At 36.1% G+C, this 7,278-nt stretch overlaps 1 long non-coding RNA gene across 1 annotated transcript; it reads right to left on the bottom strand.

Moving 5' to 3' along the window:
• Positions 1-479: 479 nt before the first annotated feature.
• LOC308192245 lies at positions 480-6,687 on the bottom strand. The gene is made up of 3 exons (XR_013948673.1): positions 6,617-6,687; positions 4,677-4,776; positions 480-1,838 (listed from the first exon to the last, which is right to left on the bottom strand). It is a non-coding gene; the product is annotated as an uncharacterized lncRNA (long non-coding RNA).
• Between the last annotated feature and the right edge of the window lie 591 nt (positions 6,688-7,278).

Genomic DNA, 7,278 nt, shown 5'->3' with positions numbered 1-7,278 from the left:
GTTGCTTGGTGTAGGATCATCTCTGACTCTGCAGCCATCTTCTTACAACACTGATCATCTTAGAGAAACATACTTAAACCTGTGGCAGCTAGACAGCTGGATGGTCTTATAAGTTCCGGATTGTAATGGTTAATCTTAGACATTTAAATGCCAGGCTAGGGCATGTTAAAATTGACCATACAACTAAGGTATTTAATCCATTTAGTATTATTCGTTTCTTACCTGCAGGTTATAATGACAGGACACTCAGAGTCCTTTGGAAGCTGCAAAGCAGACAGTGCATTTGGAGCCCAGGCTCTTTTCTCCTGACATGCCTTACTTCTGGGGACCCATGAACCAAAATAGTGGCCGGAAATTTGGACAATGCCCTGAAATGCTGGGCAACAAAAGACTCATGCTAAGAAAACTCTTCTTCACATATTGAGTAATCTAGATTTCTTCTGGTAATTTGACATTTCTCCCCTTGTCCCCCACACAGATGTTATGCCTTCTTATTAATACATTTAATCACTGTCTGTTATCTTAAAGAAAGGAACTGGAAATAGTTTTTTATACATATTGCTCTTCTACATCCATGCAATCTTAAAGTCCTCAAGGTTTGTATATTTTTGTTTAAGAAAAAAGTGGGTTACCGAAGCATCATCTGAGTGATACCTGAAAAAAAAAAAAAAGTTTTTGTGCTATCCTCTTGAAACCAAAACTAGTGTTAGGTTACCCAAGCTGTGGTCTGATAAGGGTGCAGAAGTTAAGAATTCAGCTCCTGGAGTCATGTGATGGTTCCAAGTCTGATTATTTATCCATTCATTATCCATCTATCCAATCTATATTAGAGGAAATTGATAGTCCATTAGACAGGAGCTCCTTCCGCTTTGTAGATATTTCCTCCCTTCCATGAATGAAGGTGAACAGCAGTTTTGTCTCTAATGTAATAGAAAACATGGGATGGTAGCCATTTAAGGCCACTATTTCTGTGAGCTGGCAAGGGAATACTAGGTAGGCTATATAACACATACATTTTGGAAAGAAAAGAGTCTCAAAAAAAAAAAAAGAAAAAAAAAAGAGAGAGAGAGAGAGAGAAAAGAAAAAAGCATTAACCCTAACAAAAAGTCAAAGTTGTTTCCATCTAACTGAACACCTAGTAAACCTATTTCAATTAAACTTTCTATGTTACTTCTTACTGATGCTTTTTTGGGGGTTTTAACTGTCATGTTCAAACATTTATTTAGTTTTATCATAAAATTAAAGTGGCAATCAGTTTTGGAAACTAAATTTTAAGTCAGTCAGATATATTTATAATGCCAGATGACGTGAGTTGAAACAAATGCCTATGTCATTTAAACACAGCTTTCATTCACATCTCATGTTTTGAGGAAACAAAACTAAAAATCAGGCCTAAAATGCTGAAAAAAAAAGTTTTTGTGTGTGAAATGCAATAACCATCTCTACTCAAATAATGAGCAGTGTTTCATATAAATGCATTTTTCTTCTTCCTCCTTCTATCTACTGACATTCCCCTCAGAGGATTTTTTTTATCCCCTCTGCATCTTCTCTGTCCTTTGCAGTCTTGTCTCTTCAGTGTTTCTCTTTACATTTCCTCCAAAACATTTTTCCCCATATTTGCCTCCTTTAGGGAGTGCTGTTATATTTCTGTTCTTTTGCTTTTTTACCTCTTTTATGATTTTCTTCTAGCTCCTTTCTTACCTATCCCAAAGCTTAATTCTTGCAATCTGACATGCTCACCTTCTGAAATCTTTCTTGCATTGTTTGCCTTACCTTTTCTTGTAGTTCTTCCCCATAGACCAAGCTCATTCTTATGTGTTCTCAGTAATGTGCCCTGCCTGTAATGAAAAGGAGTGCTTGGGAAGCTATGTAAAGAAATTGCATGTATTCTATCATAACTAGATTTTTTTTTAAATTGCAGGTCAAAAGCAACATTTAGGATAATGATAGAAGGCAGAAGCCCCATATCACAGTTCAGTAAAACCTGTAACTTATTAACAATATTGAACTGAAGCACTTTAACATTTATGAGTAAGGGCAAGGAGTCTACATGTGTGTTCTTCTCTTTGTGTCCAGATATTCTGGGGCCTTCATACAGATACTTGTTCTCAAATGCTAGAGAGCCCAAGACAAAAAGATAACATTTTATTTTATCCACAGACTTCCACCAGGAATGGAAATACTTTTACTGATTTTTTAAGTTAATATAGTTCAAGTAATAATCATTTAATCTGTAAGGAAAATTAATCTTTTGCCAGTGTTTTTGTGTTCACTTGTTGATAAGAACTATATTAAACCAGTCAGTCATTTATCCTGACTTATACTAGTATATGTCCTAAAGACATTTCACTCTGCAAACATTTTACAGTAAAAATCCAATTTAAAAGAGAGAATTACTCTAATAGACACTGTAGTCTTCCTTAGAGAGTGATTGGACAATATTTCCATTGTGCATATAGGGCTGCATCAATGGTCTAAGCATACAGCAAAAAAAAAAAGACAATGAATCTTGTCTAACAAGTGTTAGAGCACTTGGGGGAATGAACCTGCCAACCAAGATTGACATTTCAAGTCCAGGGAATAAAAAAAAACAACAACACATTCAGTTTCCCACACTTAGTTATTGTATGGCTTTTGATATGGTATGATGGTGTCCAAGACTTCTGCATCAAACTGGCAGATCTTCCACAGAGCAATATCAATCCCAAATTGCTGAGGTCCAGATTCAAGCATATAAATGTGGACATCTGCATGTAGTTCTCAGTGTGCAAGCCAGGTTTTCACTCCATCATAGTCAGCTGATCTACAGCTGCTATTCAAGAAAGGTAAAGATCTCTTATAGGTCTTATCCGATAGCTGTCAGACCAACAGGGCATCTAGAAATCCTTCAGGTGTCTCCAGTGGCACTAGATGGAATCAATGTAGTCTGGAAAGTTTTTTAGTTCAGACACCTACCTCCAGACTCTCTAGAAACTACTGTATCTAACTTTGATCTGAGCACATGAATATAAAGCTATATTATTATTATTATTATTATTATTATTCTCTAAAGAATGGCTATTAAGCAAACATAGCAAGCAAAAGTGGGAGACAGGAATAGCTACTCTGTCCTCGGCAGAGGAGGAGTAGACAGGAATTTGCAGAGAGCCAAGTGATGTAACTTGTTGAGTTTCACAGTGGCGGTGCTTGGCAGAAGGAACTTACTGCAGAGACTTTTCTGCCAGACCTCATCTAGTTCTCCTGCGGTGGCTGACAACATTACACAAAATTGATAGGAATTTGATGTGAAGCAGCCAGAAGGGCCACATGGTTTTTTGTTTGTTTGTTTTGTTTGTTTTTTTCCAAGTCTAGCACTACTTCTGTTGAAAACCATAGGAGTTTTGCCATTACTCTCCACAGCTTTGAACAGGTTCTGGGAGATTACCCAAAAATTTCTGTGTGTTTAGTAAAATGTCTTTGCTCAGATAAAGCAAATAATGGTCTGATCTCCTTCCTGCAGACAAAAGTTTTTAAACAGAGGCAGAAGAGAACCAATCAAAGTACATGACTCATGCAACACACCATGTGTCCTGCTCAATTTGTGGACTTCCTATGTCTGCAGTCCTTACTCATAATGCAATACACAATATGCTGCTCAGTCCAAGTGCCCCCTCTAATCACTTCAGGTTAGAAGAGATTAGAGACACTTTTGGTCACACATGGAGAGGATTTCTCTATCTTGCCTGAATGTCAAAAACTTACGGTTGCTTTCATTGTGGCAGGACAGGAAGGTGGTATTGGTAAATCTGGTATAATCATCTTGAATGTGCACCTAAAAATGCCAGAGGACCACAAACATATACAGCTTTTTTTTTTTTTTTTTTTTTTTATGACTACATGAGGTCTCCTTTCTGTTTCTGCCTCTAGAGACTCCCTGTCATGAATATTGTTTAAAATGATTTTGTTGAGCAGTACAGGTATGGCTTTTTCACTTTGAGCTTGACTAAAAGCATTATGACTACTTTTATAGTCATTAGAGAAAGTAAGGACTCAGGCTAAAAGCTAGGGTGGGGCTTTCTAAGGATTAGAGAGAGAATTCAAGTATCATGATCTTTCATGATCTTTCTGTTGCTAAAATTGAAGTCAACCCCTTAACAATGCATAATGGTAAGGGAATGATTAAATTCGCATTGGCCATCTGAATGGGCACTAAATAAAGACTTTTCCAATAACCTTTGAGCTAAGCTGAAGCGATACTTGAGCTACGTGATGATACAAGCGATGCATGAGCTACATGGTGTCACCACAGCTCTAACCCATCCCTTCCAGGATGATTCAGCAACATAACATGTTGAGTGAGCGTTCTTTCATGTTTTAAACATCTGAAGGTTGTAGGTTTAACAATCCAAATTCCCAGCAACATAGATCATGTTAGATACTCAGAGGTTCTGAACTTTCTAAAAAAGTGGTCAGTGAAGACATGGGACATTCTAACACCTCAACGAGTAAGCTGGGATGGAGCAGCGGAGCTGCTTTATATTACTGAAATTGTGTATGTGCAGCAATCTTCTGCTGAATACAGCCTTAATGGAAGTAAAGCCTGACATAATCAAGTCTACGTGTTAGAGAATCACAGCTCAAGGTCACCACAGTGTGTACACTATGTATTTATATAGATTTGTATTCATACAACATACCTTGCTTGCAGAAAAGGAATATACATAATACAGCAACAGAATTGCCACACTGAGGGAAGAAAGAACTTACTGGGAAACATGATGTGTATAAAACATGGGCCTAGGGAAAAAAAAAAAAAAAAGAGAGAGAGAAAAGAAAAAACATTAAAAATTGCACTTTCTTATATTAATGGCAAAAGTCAAAAGTCTTAGACACAGCTGTTCAACATGCAGTTACGGATACAATCAGCAATTTTAACAAGCTAATATTGGGTCACTTTGTGTTATCTTACAACCAGTCAAAGTCTTGCTCACAGAATCATAGAATCATAGAATGGCCTGGGTTGAAAAGGACCTTAAAGATCACTTAGTTTCAACCCCCCTGCTCTGGGCAGGGTTGCCAACCACTAGAGCAGGCTGCCCAGAGCTGCATCCAGCCTGGCCTTCAATGCCACCAGGGATGGGGCATCCACAACCTCTCTGGGCAACCTGTTCCAGTGCCTCACCACCCTTTGAGTGAAATACTTTCTCCTAATTTCTAACATAAACCTCCCCTGTCTTAGTTTAAAACCATTCCCACTTGTCCTATCATTATCAACGCATATAAACAGGCATTCCCCCTCCTGTTTATATGCTCTCTTCAAGTACTGGAAGGCTGCATCAAATAACCTTATCAATTGTCTTCAAATAAAGAGCTACCAGTTATGAATGAAGTTTGGTTTATTCAGGCCTAGTGCTCTTTATTCATTTTTTAAAACATTTTATCATTACACCTGTATTTTATGATTTCGAAGGCAAATATTAACCAGTGTATTTAGAGCAGAAATTGTCTTCAAGATATGTACGCAGCTCTTGCTCTTAGAGGTAATGGGATGCTTAAGTCTGCAGCCAAAAATCAGTTTCAACAGAGCATATATCGTATATATGCTGTCAAGGAAGCTGGTAGTCTAAAGAGTAAAAATCATTATGGCTTCTTAAAACAACTATATAGCATTTTAATTGGTTTGTTATCTAAAGATCTACTTTCCTTATGTTTTGTACGCTACTGTAGAGAGTAGCAGTTCCATTTGATGAGGTTCTGAAACTAGAATGTGTTTTCAATGGGATCAGACTCTAAGAGTTGCACCAGCTCTATGGGCAGCCTGTATTTGGAACATTTTCTGGGTGTAAAACCTTCATGTCAACTGTAAGATGAGTAAGATTTATCTTTTAAGGGGATGATTTACTGATGTCATCAGTGGAAGACAGCAGAAACAATATGACTTCAGGATGCCCTTTTCTAGGGTGAAAAAATCTTTGTAGACGTTTTTGGCAGAGCCATACAGTACTTCACTTTTACAAAGGACATAATTTTCAATGTTGATATAAAATGTTCTTCCCTTCATTTTATGGTCTTAAAACAAAAACAAAAACAAAATTAAAAATATATAAAATTGCACATATATTTAGGACTGGGTTTTCAAGAGATTCCCCAAACTACTCTTAGAGGACAATATAAATAACAGGAACTTTTGACTACTGAATGCATATCATTTCTTCACTATCCAGTCTGCCTAGAAAACAATTATTGTTACTATAATTTTGAGATTGGTATAGAAATAATGTAGTTCCCAGACAGGAAAAACTAACTTTTAAGCTGGACCAGATTCTTCCATCCTGATTCATTTTTATTAGTTCATCTGTAAATTGTTTTATTCACATGACTTTTGCTATGCAGTGTGAAAAAGCCACCAGAAAGCCCATTAAAAGGATTTACTCAGATTTAAGATGTGTGGTTCATTTCCATTCATAGTTTTATTTTAAATTTATTTGCATATTAGCAAGTCATTTTTAAATGATGGCATTCTACCCATCAAATAATTTCCAAAAACCACAGTCAGATTCACATGCCCACAATACTTCATACTTTAGCATAATATTGTCTAAAATTCATCTAACATTCAGCTTTTTAAGCTTCTTACCCAAGAAATGAGAATCTGAAGAAAGGCTATTCTTCTGAACATTGCTATCACTCAGATATGACGCAGTCATCTACAAGGAAAAATATTTTCTGAGAAATCAAATAACATTAAGACTAAAAGTAATAAAGCCATTAAAATTAGGACCAATTAAGATTTACGTGAGTGACATAAGGATTCAAGGAAAATGGCCTATTAGGATGTTTTGTTGTTGTTGTTGTTGTTTTGCTTTTTTTTTTTTTTCCCAAGTACATTCTATTTGAAACACTATATTGTCAAAATCAACCAGAGTAATGGCAGTATGATGTACTGTGCCATTTCAAATGCATTTTGGCTCTTGCCTGAAAATCATGACCACACTTAAATTCGTGGGAATTGCCTGGGACATAGCAATTTCTATTTTGTCATTTTTACATTTGTATAAAATGTTCTAAGTATTCTAAATTTCCTAAATTATCATGAAACATTCTAATAAATAATAATAAAGCAAAATAGAAGATTACTGAGATTGCAAATACAATCTTGCTTTTAAAAACACTGTTCTGCATTTATATTAAAAAAGAAATCACCATGATCTGAGAAAAAAAAATAATAAATTACAAATATGGACTGTTAATCACTGTAGTCACAAAATCCTTTCCTTTTAAACCAAAACTGCTTTAAAC

The sequence above is a fragment of the Anser brachyrhynchus genome (assembly GCF_964034855.1).
Source record: "Anser brachyrhynchus genome assembly, chromosome: 1".
Classification (NCBI taxonomy): domain Eukaryota; kingdom Metazoa; phylum Chordata; class Aves; order Anseriformes; family Anatidae; genus Anser; species Anser brachyrhynchus.
The sequence above is the reverse complement of the archived record's forward strand: the minus strand, read 5'-3'. Positions and strand labels throughout refer to the sequence as shown.